The sequence below is a fragment of the Meriones unguiculatus genome, assembly GCF_030254825.1.
Source record: "Meriones unguiculatus strain TT.TT164.6M chromosome Y unlocalized genomic scaffold, Bangor_MerUng_6.1 ChrY_unordered_Scaffold_23, whole genome shotgun sequence".
NCBI lineage: Eukaryota > Metazoa > Chordata > Mammalia > Rodentia > Muridae > Meriones > Meriones unguiculatus.
This window is the reverse complement of record NW_026843709.1, coordinates 21,427,494-21,442,322: the sequence shown is the minus strand read 5'-3', so window position 1 is coordinate 21,442,322 and position 14,829 is coordinate 21,427,494. Positions and strand designations below refer to the sequence as shown.

At 43.5% G+C, this 14,829-nt stretch overlaps 1 pseudogene; it reads left to right on the top strand.

The window, feature by feature from the left end:
- Positions 1 to 215: 215 nt before the first annotated feature.
- On the top strand, positions 216 to 5,522 carry LOC132651580 (uncharacterized; annotated as a pseudogene).
- Positions 5,523 to 14,829: the final 9,307 nt, after the last annotated feature.

Genomic DNA, 14,829 nt, shown 5'->3' with positions numbered 1-14,829 from the left:
AGCTGAGGTATGCCTCAGGTTCCGTTTATTTGGAGGTTGGATCAGAGACGGTCCTCCTCCTGTCTGAGTATGATTTTTGTAGAGACTGGCCGGGGAGCCTTTCCGTTAGGGCAGTGTGGTATCACCGGAAAGGGCATCCTTTTCTGATTGCTTGTTTGGTTCTTTTTGTCTCTGTTCTTGTTGCCTGTCTGACTTTTCTGATGGAAGATTTCATTATGGGACAGACTGTGACTACACTCTTATCCCTCACCCTTGACCATTTCTCAGAAGTGAAATATAGGGCACATAACCTCTCAGTGGAAGTTAGAAAAGCTAAGTGGCAAGCCTTTTGCTCCTCAGAATGGCCTGCTTTTCAGGTTGGATGGCCACCGGAGGGCACCTTTCACCTTGACACGATTCTTGCTGTTAAGCCTGAGACCCTCCAAGCACAGGGGGGCCATCCTGATCAGGTACCTTATGTCCTAACCTGGGAGGATATTGTTCGCCATCCACCCCCCTGGGTGTGCCCCTTTGTTCTCCCCACAGAGACTCCTTCGATAACTGTTTGAGACTCCTTCGATAACTGTTTGTGCCGTTAAGGAAGAGGAGAAAAAGAAAGTGCTCACTTCTCCAGAAGCAGACCTCCTTCTTTTTGACCTCCCACCCCCTTATGTGCCAGCCATGGCCCCTACCCCTGCCAGTTCCCTGGCCGGTTCTCCTACCAGACCTCCGACCATTTCCTCTGTCAGTCTCCTGGAGGCTGTCAGTCCTCCCTCCAAGCCTAGGGCTGGGCTAGCATGCAACTTTCCTAGTCCCCTCACAGGTCCCTCACCAGGAGCTGTCGGTACCTCAGTGCTGCCACAGACACCGCCAGAGGTCCCGCTGCACTCACCAGCTGACCCTTCTCAGAATGAACGAGGCCCAGCAGCTGGAACACGAAGCTGCAGAGCAACTCAGCTGGACGCGGTGGCTCACCCATTGCGAGCCTATGGATTCTCAGATGAGGATGGGCAACACCCCCTTCAGTACTGGCTTTTTTCCACAGCTGATCTCTACAATTGGAAGGCTCACAATCCCCCTTTTTCTGAGAACCCCCAAGTCTTGACTGACTTGTTTGAATCTGTCCTTTTCTCTCACCAGCCCACTTGGGATGATTGCCAACAGCTTTTACAGAAACTCCTGACTACTGAGGAGAGGGGACGAGTTCTTCTAGAAGGAAGAAAGAATGTCCCAGAGGCGGATGGGAGGCCTACAGTTCTCCCTGACAAGATTAATGATGGGTTTCCTCTCTCTCATCCTGATTGGGATTACAATACACCAGAGGGTAGGCAGCACTTGAAGGTTTACCACCAGACTCTAATGGCGGGTCTCCGTGTGGCTGCTCGAAGACCCACCAATTTGACTAAGGTAAGAGACTTCTCTTACCAGGGGCCAGAGGAATCTCCTGCAGCCTACTTAGAACGGCTGATGGATGCGTTCCACCGGTTTACTCCCTATGACCCTGCTTCAGATGAGCACAAGGCAACAGTAGCTGTCTCTTTCATAGATCAGTCAGCTAGGGTTATTCATAAGAAACTTCAGAAATTAGAAGGTCTGCAGGATAAGTCGTTGAAGGATTTAGTGCAAGTAGCAGAGAAAGTCTTCTATAGTCGAGAAACAGAAGAAGAAAAAGAAGAAAGGAAACAGAAAGAACAGGAGATGAGAGAGAGAGAGAGAGAGAGAGAGAGAGAGAGAGAGAGAGAAGAGGCAGGATAAAAAATTGACTAAGATTCTGGCCACCGTAGTTCAGGAAAGTCATACTGAAAGAGAGAGAGTTCTTGGCAACCATAAGGGCCCTTTGTCTAAGGACCAGTGTGCCTACTGCAAGGAGACAGGACACTGGAGGAGGGATTGCCCCAAAAGGAAGAAGAAGCAGCTGAATTCTTGAGCCACAGGGACCAGAGTCCTGATCTTGAACAATGACAGCTATTAGGGAGGATGGGGTTCAGTTCCCCTCCCCGAGCCCAGGGTAACCCTCAAGGTGGAGGGGAAGCCAGTCCATTTTCTAGTGGACACTGGCGCTCAGCATTCTGTTCTGTTGCAAGACTCAGGGGCTAAGAAAGAAAAAAAAACTCATGGGTTCAAGGGGCCACTGGATGTAAGCAATATACATGGACTACCCAAAGAACAGTGGACCACGGAGTGGGCCAGGAATCCCACTCATTCTTAGTCATGCCTGACTGCGCATACCCATTGCTGGGATGGAATATCCTGACCAAAATAGGAGCCCACATCTATTTTAACCCAGAAGGCCCACAGGTTACAGATAAAAGAGGGGATCTTATTCACTTGCTTACAATTCACTTGGAAGATGAATACTGGATATTTGAAAATTTAAAAAAGGAGGAAAAAAAGACATTGACTGGTGGGTAAAAAAAAATACCCTGAGGCCTGGGCTGAAACAGCTGGCTTAGGGAAAGCAAGAAAGCAACCGCCAGTCTAGATAGAGCTAAAACCTCAGGCAGCCCCAGTTGCAGTGCGGCAGTATCCAATGTCTAAGGAAGCCCATGATGGGATTCGCCCTCATATACAGCGACTCCTTGACCTAGGGGTTTTGAAAAGATGTCAGTCTGCTTGGAATACTCCATTACTGCCGGTCCAGAAGCCTGGGAGCAACGATTATCGGCCTGTACAAGACCTGAGGGAAGTTAACAAACAGGTTATGGACTTACATCCAATAGTCCCCAACCCGTATAACCTGCTGAGGTCCCTTCCCCCTGACAGAGCCTGGTATACTGTTCTAGACCTTAAAGATGCATTCTTTTGTCTTCAACTTAGCCCTGCCAGCCAAGACATTTTCGCTTTTGAATGGAAAGATCCGGACTCCGGGCTCTCGGGCCAACTAACATGGACTCGACTTCCCCAAGGATTTAAGAATTCTCCTACCATATTTGATGAAGCCCGAGACCTGGCACACTTCCGGGCCACAAATACTGAGGTAACTCTTCTCCAGTACGTGGATGACATCTTACTAGCTGCAGATTGTCAGAAAACCTGTCTCGAAGCCACCGGCCAACTTTTACAAGAATTGGGCGAACTCGGCTATAGAGCATTAACAAAGAAGGGCCAGATATGCCGGAAACAGGTCAGTTACCTGGGGTATATACTAAAGGAAGGAAAAAAGATGGTTATTGGAGGCTAGAAAAGAGACCGTGTTTCATATTCCCTCTCCACGAACTACAAAACAACTGAGGGAATTTATTGGTACAGTGGGGTTTTGCCGATTATGGATTCCTGGGTTCGCTGAAATGGCAGCCCCTCTGTATGCCCTTACAAAGGGAAATGACTCTTTTTCCTGGGGAAAAGATGAACAGGCTGCATTTGATAATATTAAACAGGCTTTAATGTCAGCTCCAGCCTTGGGACTTCCTGATGTCACTAAACCTTTTCATCTCTATGTGGCCGAGAACCAGGGGATGGCTAAAGGGGTGTTAACTCAAAAGATTGGACCCTGGAAGAGACTGGTAGCTTACCTATCTAAAAAGCTTGATCCAGTAGCAGCAGGATGGCCGACCTGCCTTTGGATAATAGCAGCAGTTGCCGCATTGGTAAAGGATGCTGACAAGCTGACCTTGGGACAAGATCTTACTGTTTATGCCCCTCATGCCCTTGAGAGTGTTGTCAGACAGCCACCTGATCGCTGGCTCAAGAATGCTTGCATGACTCATTACCAAACTTTGCTTTTGAATAATGACAGGATTACTTTTGCCCCAGCAATGGGGCTAAACCCTGCCATCCTGTTACCAGATCCAGAGATTCAACCCCCAGAGCATGATTGCTTGCAGGTGTTGTCAGAAGAACAGGGATGGCAAAAGGACTTACAAGACCAGCCCCTGCCAGATGCAGAGGTGACATATTACACAGATGGGAGTAGCTTTTTGAAAAATGGAAAAAGAAAAGCGGGAGCAGCGGTGGTGGATGGACACAAGGTAATATGGGCCCAAGCGCTGCCTGAAGGCACCTCTGCTCAATGAGAAGAACTAATTGCCTTAACTCAAGCATTAACTTTGGGGAAAGAAAAAAAGATAAACATCTACACCGACAGCAAGTATGCCTTTGCTATGGCCCATGTGCACGGGGCCATGCACATGGACAGCAGAGAGGCCTATTGACGTCAGCCGGTAAAGAAATTAAAAATAAAAATGAAATCTTGGCCTTGCTCAATGCCTTACTACTGCCCACCAAGGTAAGCATAATTCACTGCCGGGGACAACAGAAGGGAAATTCCAAGGCAGCAAAGGGAAATAACATGGCTGATTAGGAGACTAAAGCAGCTGATAGAGGAAGGCCTGCTCCAATGATATTAACTACTGAATTGCCAGAGAAGGAACAGCTAAAATACTCAGAGGATGACCTGGAGCAAATACAGAGAAAACAAGGGACATTTGATGCTAATGTGGGAGCATGGATTGACTCCAAAGGTAAGGTCATTTTGCCACAGGAAGATGCTAAGAGACTAAAGCGTAAATGCATCAGTGGACTCATTTAGGGGCAAGTAATTTGACTGAAATTGTTCTCCAATCTCCTTACCGAATACTAAACCTCACTGCTCTAACCGAAAAAGTGACTCAGACATGTACCCCTTGCCTAAAGGTAAACGTAGGGAAGAATTTCCAAAGCTCGGGAAAACGGTTAAGGGGAACTAGACCTGGAATGCATTGGGAAGTGGACTTTACCGAGATCAAGCCGGCCAGGTATGGAAATAAATATCTTCTAGTCTTTGTAGATACCTTCTCAGGATGGGTGGAAGCTTTTCCCACCAAGAAAGAGACTGCTCTGGTTGTAGCCAAGAAGATTTGTAAGACATTTTTCCCCGGTTTGGAGTTCCAAAGGTAATCAGGTCAGACAATGGGCTAGCATTCATTGCTCAGGTAAGTCAGGAGGTGGCCAGATTTTTGGGGACTAATTGGAAATTACATTGTGCTTATAGACCCCAAAGTTCAGGGCACGTAGTAAGAATGAATAGTACTCTAAAAGAGACCCTTACTAAATTGACCATGGAGACTGGCGGTGACTGGGTGGTACTCCTCCCTCTGGCTCTTTTTAGGGTCAGGAATACTCCTTCCTTGTTGAATCTTATGCCTTTTGAACTATTGTATGGAGTTCCTACTCCCTTGACTCTCCTGGGAGACCCTCTTGACATAACTAGTGGTAACTCTGACTTGTTGTCCAGGTTAAAGGGACTGCAGATTATTCAAAAAGAAATCTGGAACAAGGTTGGCAGTGCATATGTGCCAAGATCCTTAGAGGTGCCACATCAGTTCCAAGTTGGAGACTTGGTTTATGTTCGGCGACACCGTAGTCAAAATTTGGAACCCCGGTGGAAAGGTCCTTACTGCATCCTGCTCACCACCCCAACGGCTGTAAAGGTAGAAGGCATTGCTGCTTGGATCCATGCATCACACGTCAAACCTGCTCCAGAGGACTCCACTTCTGACTGGAAAATCCAGCCCAGTGACAATCCCTTAAAACTTAAGCTTGTTAAGAATGTTAGCCGTGGGTGATATCGACAAACTGCTGGTGCTTTTGTCTCTGTTAAGCACTTACAATACTTGTTTGGCCTCCAGTCCTCACCAGCCCAAACTTTTGACTTGGAAGTAACTAATCAGAGACATATTATAATTTGGTCTGTTTCAAAGATAGCCCCACCCTTCACATGGTGGCCGGACTTGTACCCTGACCTTTGTAAAATGGCTCTAGGAGCACCTGCTAACTGGGATTTGCAAAGCCACCTAGACCCCAACGTGGTTCCTGGGGACCATAGACGTGGGTCTTTTAGTGAGAGAAGGGGCTTAGATCCCTGGGGGTGTTGCAGGACCACCAACCACCACAGTATGCTGCAAGTCCTAACCTTTTATGTATGTCCAGGACCCCACCAGCGACCTAAAATGGTAAACAAATGTGGGGGGAGAAATGACTTCTACTGCAAAAATTGGGGGTGTGAAACCACTGGTGATATTTACTGGAAGCCTACCTCCAATTGGGATTACGTTGTTGTTAAAGCTAATTACAGTCATGCCCAGCCCCCAGACTGGGGACCAAACAATAGGTGGACTAATCAGCCAATATGCACCACCTGGTGCCACCCCCTGCTAATCCGATTCACAGACACTGGAAAACAGATTTCAACTAACTGGGTGACAGGGTTCACTTGGGGCCTATGAATATATAAGGAAAGATATGATGATGGGTTACTTTTCACCATCAAATTAAAAATAACAGCCCCATCTGCTGAAGTAGGGCCAAATAAAGCTGGCCCTCACCTGGTTCCCCCAGTGAAATCAGATCCCCAGACTATGGCCCCACATCCAGCAACCCCCTCACTGACTCCTAACTCAAAAATGGGTAAAGATTCTTCTTCTCCTAAGCCTCCTGGACCATACATTACTTCCCTAGCACAGGGGGCCTTCCAGGCCCTAAATAACACCAACCCCAAGGTTACTGAGTCTTGTTGGTTACGCTTTGGAATTGCTCACCCACATTATGAAGGAATTGCCTTTACAGATGAGATAAGTAACTCCCAAGAGGCAACAGCCTGCCTTTGGACGCAAAGGGAGGCTAGACTTTCTCTGTCTGCTGTTTCAGGGCAAGGACTCTGTGTAGGTAAAGTCCCCCCCCAGTCATCAGTTTTTATGCAACCAAACCTATGATGTTGCAGGTCTGTCTGGGTACCTCATACCACCAATCGATGGATGGTGGGCCTGTGCGACAGGGATTACTACTTGTGTCAGTACTCAGGTGCTTCTCAATTCATCTGACTACTGTGTCCTGGTCCAGGTAATCCCCCGAGTCACCTATCACCCATATGAAGAGCCCTTCCGATACTGGGACTCTGTGGGGGAACTGCTGATACGAACAAAAAGAGACTTGGGAATTTCCTTAGCCATAATGCTTGGGGTCAGGATAGGAGCAGTAGGGACAGCAGCTGGAGGGTCGGCTATAGCCCTCCGACATAGCGGGTTAAATGAGCTTAGGGCAGCTGTTGATGAGGATATAGAAAGATTAGAAAACACAATTAGAGAGCTCAAAGATTCCTTACAGTCATTATCAAGATGGTGTTACAAAACAGAAGGGGCTTAGATTTATTGTTTTTGTAAAAGGAGGTTTATGCATTGCCCTAAAAGAAGAATGCTGTTTCTATGTCGACCATACTGGAGTTGTCACTGAGACCCTAGATAAGGTCAAAGAGGGCTTAGAAAAGAGAAAGCGAGAACGAGCCCAAAGCCTAGGATGGTTTGAAGGATGGTTTAATTCCTCTCCATGGTTGACCACTTTAATCTCCACCTTGCTAGGCCCTTTGCTAATTCTTCTCCTGATTGTAACTCTCAACCCCTGCATTCTTAACAAGCTAGTCAATTTCGTGAGAGAACGGATAAGTACCGTTCAGGTCCTTATGCTTCGACAGCAGTATCAGCAATTAGAGATGCAGGGTGAATCTAGCCTGTAATTTTAGGGTTAAAATTATGCCAAAGAAAAAGGGGGGAATGAGAAATGGGACCATCCCAAATTAGAAAGAAAAACAACTGGACCTTGAATAAGGGCCAGCTAAGAAAGAAGAACAAGTCAGGCGATTTAGGCCCACTATGGGAAAAGAGGAGAGGACTGTCCTTGAAGCTGTAAGTGGCCCGCTACAGAACCGAGAGATGAGGGGAGTGTTGCGATCAGCGTAATCGTCTCGCCAGCAAGAAAGCACACGGCCAACAGGATCCTTCTGCAGCAAGCTTTATTGCAGTCAAGCGATGAAAGGAGGAAGACCCCGAGCCCCGAAGTGGTGCTGTTTATATAAGCCCTGCTCGCACCAGAGTGGTGTGAGATGATGTATCATTCCCTGATTGGCTGCCTACCCATGGTGTGAGATGATGTATCATCCCCTGATTGGCTGCTCACCCATCACCCCATATGATGCTCTGGGCCGGGCTTGTGACTTGGCATGCTATTGCCGAAAGGTCATGTGCTCTAGGACTTGTTTACCAGTTTTGAGGGTGGAAGCCAGTGCGATGGCGACCAAACCCTGGCTCTCCACAGGGGAGGACTGTCCTTGGAGCTGTGAGCTCCCTACTTCAGCGGCCAGCCACATAACTGCTATCTTTTCTGCTGACTAATCAATGTAAAGGCCTGATTTTTTAGGAATAAAAACTCTGTGCTTTGCATGCTCGGGATTGTCTTCTGCTTTGAAGGGACCACCCCAATTGCGATCGGAATAAACTGCCTCTTACTTTTGCATTGAACCACAGTCTGTGAGTCTCTTTGGGGAAGGGAGCAGTATGGACCCTGCACCGGGAGTGCAGGTTTTGCAGATCAGCCCCTTTCGCTCACCAATTTCCGCATTGCAGGTCCTCTCCCCTTTAGCTAAGCTGCACACTAGCCTCTGCCATCTTCTGATCCTCCCTGTTTACAACTTTAAGCATGGAGAAAAGATTCCGCTAAAGGACGGCAGAGTTTATCATGCAATACAATGATTATTGCCCAGCAACTTCCAATTTCTAAAGAACAGAACTGACAATATCCTTTGGGGAAAATGTGGAATATTTCCAAATGGAGTATTATTTAGCTAAGAAAGTGACTTTATAATACAATTTTTCCAGAAACTCAATATGTAGCAGAGAATCCCAGACATGAACTATTGTTTATCTAGGTACCTAAGACCCCATGAACTCTATGGCACTCTGAAAAAGCAGTTCTTCTGAGATCCTAGACATATAACATGGAAGAATTATTCTTTCCTGAAGGTCCAGTTTTAACTGTAAACCCCAGGACCAGGAGGATTGCTCACTGACCATAGAGAAGGACACAACTCCCTAGCTGAACAGGTCAGTCAAGGCAACCCTCTCATACAGGGTTGAAAACTCTATTGTGGAAGAGCCCCACCTGTCATATAATTTACTGCACTTCAGTTCTCCATTTCCACTGACACATCTTTCTCTCTTTCAGCCCAACCAGTCCCAGGAATTGTCTGGTTTCCTACTGTTTTCAATGTTCTTAAAGACTCAGTGAAACAGAGAACCATAGATCCTTACAACCTATAATATCAATGTGAAGGTATATTTAGTGAGTACACCAGTAACTGATGAGTTTTAAGTCACAACCTATTAAATTTCAGATCCATGAACACAGTAGGAGACCACCTTGTTACTCGGTAAACTCCACTTAATTCCACATCATTTTGATGCTTCCTTACGTAGGAATCTGTCCAATTAAGTAAAAATTAAAGATTAATTTCCTACCTGACATGTCACAGAGGCAAATAGGAGTAAAGTTGTGGTATCTGGCAAAAGGGATGCAATAAAGACTTGTTGGATTTCAAAAGAAAAAGTCACATGTGCACAGAACCAGAGATGCTGGACACTGAGGAATTTTTGTCCACTCATCTCAATGGAAACCTCAAGATTCTCTCAGGTGATGATTGGCTGAGATGGAGAATGATGTCATGAAACAGGTGAAAGCCAGTAAGAGTTTCAAGAGCCAGTTATTAAAAGGGCCAAGTAGACACTGCTTGATAGAAAGGGTGAACAGCCCCACATGCCTCAAACTGGGCTGCTGAAAGCACCCAACCCAGAGATGTCAGTTCCTGTGTCCAAGATTCTTAGTTCAGGAAAAGTGTCACGTATTTCTTTTAAGTGATCATTAATTAAGTCACATGACTTTCACATTATGACAGATTCTGTTATTATTTGTTAAATGCACAGATATGTCTTCAGTCAGTGAATTACTTACTGTGAAAATACTACTTGAACAAGGCAAATCTTTGAAGAAAAAGCATTACATTAGGACCTTGCTTATATTTTTTACAGATATCATGCAGGATGTCATGTCAGCAAACTTTCATCTTGTTGTCCTCCTTTAGAAGAACTGCGAGCTTTTCATACTGATCCTCAAGTGGCAGACAGAAAGAGGGAGACTGAGAGAGAAAGAGAAAGTGCTAGAGAGACAAATTCATAAATAGAGAAAAGAAGACTGACAGAAACAAAGATATAAAGTGACAGAGACCGAGAGACAGAGACTCCATTCTGTCTGGTCACTTTCATTGGTATATCAACCTCAGAGAAAACAATTCTATAATATAACTACAATAGGAATTATATTATCTAACAAGGTCATACCATCTAATCCCTCCCAAATATTTCTTCCTTATGGAACATTGCAATTCAAATCACCAGGAAGCAGAAGATGGACGGAATTCTAGGCTAAAAGGACACTGTTATACTGATAGTTTGCATTCAATACAATGTTTAAAGTTCCAATTACTTTCAAGTTCTAAAGAATATTACTGACAACCTCCTTTGGGGAAAATGTGGAATATTTTAATAAGGAAGCATTATTCAGCTAAGAAAATGACATCATTATATTTTCAGGTAAATGGAAGGAACCAGGAAAAAACATTCTGTGTGAAGTAACTAAAATGCAGAAAGAAATTTGCTATATATTCAATTATTAGGAGGTATCCTAATATTAGGGGATAAAGTTCCATTTCACCATCATTTATGACCACACTAGTCTTTCACTAGGGTGAAATTGGGTGGCAATTAATTGATATTTTGGGTCAGGCCATCCTCCAGAAATTTTAAAGCAACCCCGGCTGTTATTATTAAAATATGTTGCTCTCTGTCCTCAACTGACAGATCAGTGTCATATGTTGAATCCACTGAGATGCATCCTTATGCATCAAATGGAATTGCATACAGAGACATACATACAGTATTATACAGAGAGATACCTTAAAACACCCTGCTCTAAATGGGATTTACCTATGAAAATCAGAGCTTTGGGAATGCTGCAGGAAAAGAGGCAGGAAGAGTGTCATAAGTAGAGGGAGTTGAGGACAGAAGGAGAAAAATGCCCTGAAAATCAGGCCTCAGAAAAAGAAGATACAGCCAGTCTTGTTGAGATGTGATAAGGTTGGGTAAGTTATAAGGGGAAGGAGTATATTGCCAATCAGGGAAATAAAGTTTTTCTTTTTTTTACTTATATCCATGGAAACTTCAAGATTCTCTTAGGCACTGATTGGCTGAGAGGGAGAATGATGATATCAAGGGTTGAAGAAGGATGGTCAGTGGCACTGGAAAGTTAAGAAGGAGGGGGAAGCAGCAGGGATACAAAGTGACCAAATCATAATAAATAAATACATAAGAAAAACTGTCATCAAGGTGACTAAGTTTAAAGCTCTTCAGGATTGATTGCTTCTTCTTGAGGGTGGTGCCAGAGCAAGGCAAGGATGAACTCAGTTTTCTTTAAGAGACTTGGAACTGAAATTCTGATCATGTTCCAATGAGTATATGAAAAACACATATTAGAATTGATGTATTTTAGAGAAAAAAAGATAGTGTGTAGCATGGATAGGAATTTGAACCTGGGAGGAATTTAAAAGCAGTATAAAGTATATTACATGAAAATCCCACATAATCAAAAAAAGTAATATGCTGACAACTTTTTACAACCTTTAACAAGGAGAAAAGATTCCACTAAAGGAGGGCAGAGTTTGAACGTGCAAGGCATGCTTTCCAGGAACTCATTATGTAGCCGAGAATTCTAGGCATGAATTAGTTTTTACCCATGAGCTCAAGTGGCACTACTGAACAAGCAGTTCTGGGACTAACATTATGTTTGGATGGTTTGTCTGAAGGACAACATCAAGAAAAACTTCTGCTCTTGTGTCCTAGGCATATAACATGGACGCATTTCTCTGTCCTAAATGGCTAGTTTTAATTGTAAACCCCAGGACCTTGAGGATTTCTCAATGACCACTGAATAGGACACAGCTGAAGATGCAGCCAGTCAGCCAAGACAACACTGCTCATAGAGGGATGCCAACAATAGTGTAGAAAAGCACCAGCTGTCAAAGTGTTTATTTTCACTCAGTTCTCCTTTTACATACACAGATCTTTCTCTGTTTCACCCAAACCAGTCCCATAAATTCTCTGGTTTCCATATCTTTTCCCTGCTTGTAAAGCCTCAATAATCTAGGGAACCTAGAACCTGCATGACTATTATATCAATAAGAATGTGAAGGTCTATTTAGTCAGCACACCAGTTACTGCTCAGTTCAAAGTCAACACCTACGAAATTTCAGATCCAATACCACAGTAGGAGACCACCTTTTCATTTGGTACATTTTCCTTAATCCCACATGACTTTCAATCTTCCCTACTTAGGAAGCTGTCCAATTAAGTAAACATTAAAGTTTCATTTCCTCCCTGTCATTGTCACAGAGGTGAACAGGAATAAAGGTGTGGGTCTGGATAAATGGACGAGAAAAAGGCTGGTTGGGATTCACAAGAAAATGTCACCTGTGCACAGGATCAGAGATACTAGACACTGAGGAAAGTTTTTCTTTTTTTACTTATATCCATGGAAACTTCAAGATTCTCTTAGGCACTGATTGGCTGAGAGGGAGAATGATGATATCAAACAGGTTAAATTCAGTGTTTCAGGAGCCAGTTATTAAAAGGGCCAAGTGGACACTGTGCTTGAGAGAAAAGCTGAGCAGCCCTACATGCCTCAATCTGGGAAGCTGAAAGCACACAACTCAGATATGACAGTTAAGATTCTTAGCTCAGGAATGTTGTCAAATATTTCTTTCAGTGGCCATTTTTAAAGTCATGTGACCTTGACATATGTGTTTTACATCATCACAGATTCTTTTATTATTTGTTAAATGCACAGATATGTGTCAGTGAATCAGTGGGAGAATGCTCCCTGACAAAGGCAAATCTTTTTATTGTTTTAAGTTTTTAATTGGGACCTTGCACATATTTTTAAAGAGAACATCTAGGTACACATCTGCAAGCAGTCATCTTGTTGTAGTACTTCAGGAGAATGGAAAGCTTTCCATACTGTACCACAAGCAGTAGACAGAGAGAGGTAGACAGACAAAAACAGAGAGAGAAAGAAAGAGTATGAAGACAGATTAAGATAAACTGAGACCAACAGAATAACTATATAAAGTGAATGAGACTGAGAGACAGATATTCTAATCTGTATGGTCACTTACATTGGCATATCAACCTCAAAGCACACCCTCCTATATTATAACTCTAACAGAAATTTTATTATCTAACAAGGCCATACCTCTGAACACTTCTCAGACATTTCCTCCCTGGGGACTCAACATCTAAATAGATGATCTTCAAGGGGACATTGCAATTCAAATCACAAAAAAGTGGAAGAAGATGGAAGAACTTCTAGTCTAAAAGAACATATTTATCCTGATAGTTTGTCATTCAATACAATGATTAACATCCCAGCAACTCCCAAGGAGTAAAGAACAGAACTGTTAATCTCCTTTGGGGAAAATGTGGAATATTTCCATAACAGAGTATTATTCAGCTAACAAAATGACATCATGATGTTTTCAGGCAGATGGATGGGACCAGGAAAAATCATCCTTGCTGAAGTAACTATAATGCAGAAAGACAAATATGGTATGTATTCATATATTAGGAGGTCTCCTAAGAGTGGGTGATAAAGTTCCAATAGGCCATCAATTGTGATCAAACCAGTGTTCCACTATGGCAATTGGGTGGCAGTTAATTGATTTGTTGGGCCAGCCATCCTACAGAAAATTTCAAGCCACCCAGGCTGTTCTTATTAAATATGTTACACTCTACCCTCAAATGATACAACAGCGTCATATCTTGGATCTACAGAGATGCATCCTTCTGCATCAAATGGAATTGAATACAGAGACCCACAGTCCGATATGCAGAGAGACAGACCTTAAAGCACCCAGCTCTAAATGGGATTTCCCTATGAAATTGTCCATCCCTGCCCTATGAAATTGTCCATCCCTGCCAAGCTCTGGGAAGTCTGCAGGAATGGAGGCATGAAGAGTGTCATAAACAAAAGAAATTGCAGACATTTTGAGAAAAATGCCATGAGATTCAGGCCACAGAGGAAGATCATGCAGCCAGCCTTGATGAGACCTGATAAGTTAGGGTCAGATATAAGAGAGAGGGGGACCTATACTCACAGAGACCTATTGAAAATGCAAAAGTGTAGAAGAAGGAGGGTGGGTGGGACATGGAGGAGAAAAGGGAGGGAGCAGATCATGAGAAAGAAAGTGAACAAATCATAATAAATAAGAAAAATTGTCATCAAGGGAAATATAGAGCTCTTCAGGACTAATAGCTTCTTCTTAGGGGTGGTGCCAGGGAGTGACAAGGATGAACTCAGGTTTTTTCAAGGGACTTGGCACTTAGATTCTGATCATGTTCTCATGAGTAAATGAACAACACATACTTCAATTGATGTATTTTAAAGAAAAAATGTTTATTTTGACACATGAGTAGGAATTTGACCTCCTATAATATACCTCCAATAGGAATTATATTACCTAACAAGGCCATAACTCCTAACCCTTCCCTGATTTTCCTCACCAGGAATTAAACATGTAAATAGATAAGCCTCAAGAGGATATTATAATTCAAGTCACCAGGAAGTGGAAGAAAATGGAGGGACTTCTAGGCTAAATGAACATAGTTTGTCATTCAATACAATGGTTAAAGTCCCAGAAACTTCCAAGTTCTAAAGAACAGCACTGATAATCTCCTTTTGGGAAAATGTGGAATATTTCCATAACACAGTATTTTTCACCTAAGATCAATGGAAGAACATTGTAATGTATATTATATGAAATTTCCAAATATTTGATAAAAATATTATGTTGACAATTTTTACAATGATTTTTAACATGGAGAAAAGATTCCCCAAAGGAGGGCAGAGTTTTACTTTGTAAGACTTGCTTTCCAGGATCTCATTATGTAGAGAATCCTACACATGAACTTCTGGTTGCCCAGCTACTTCAGACCCCATGAG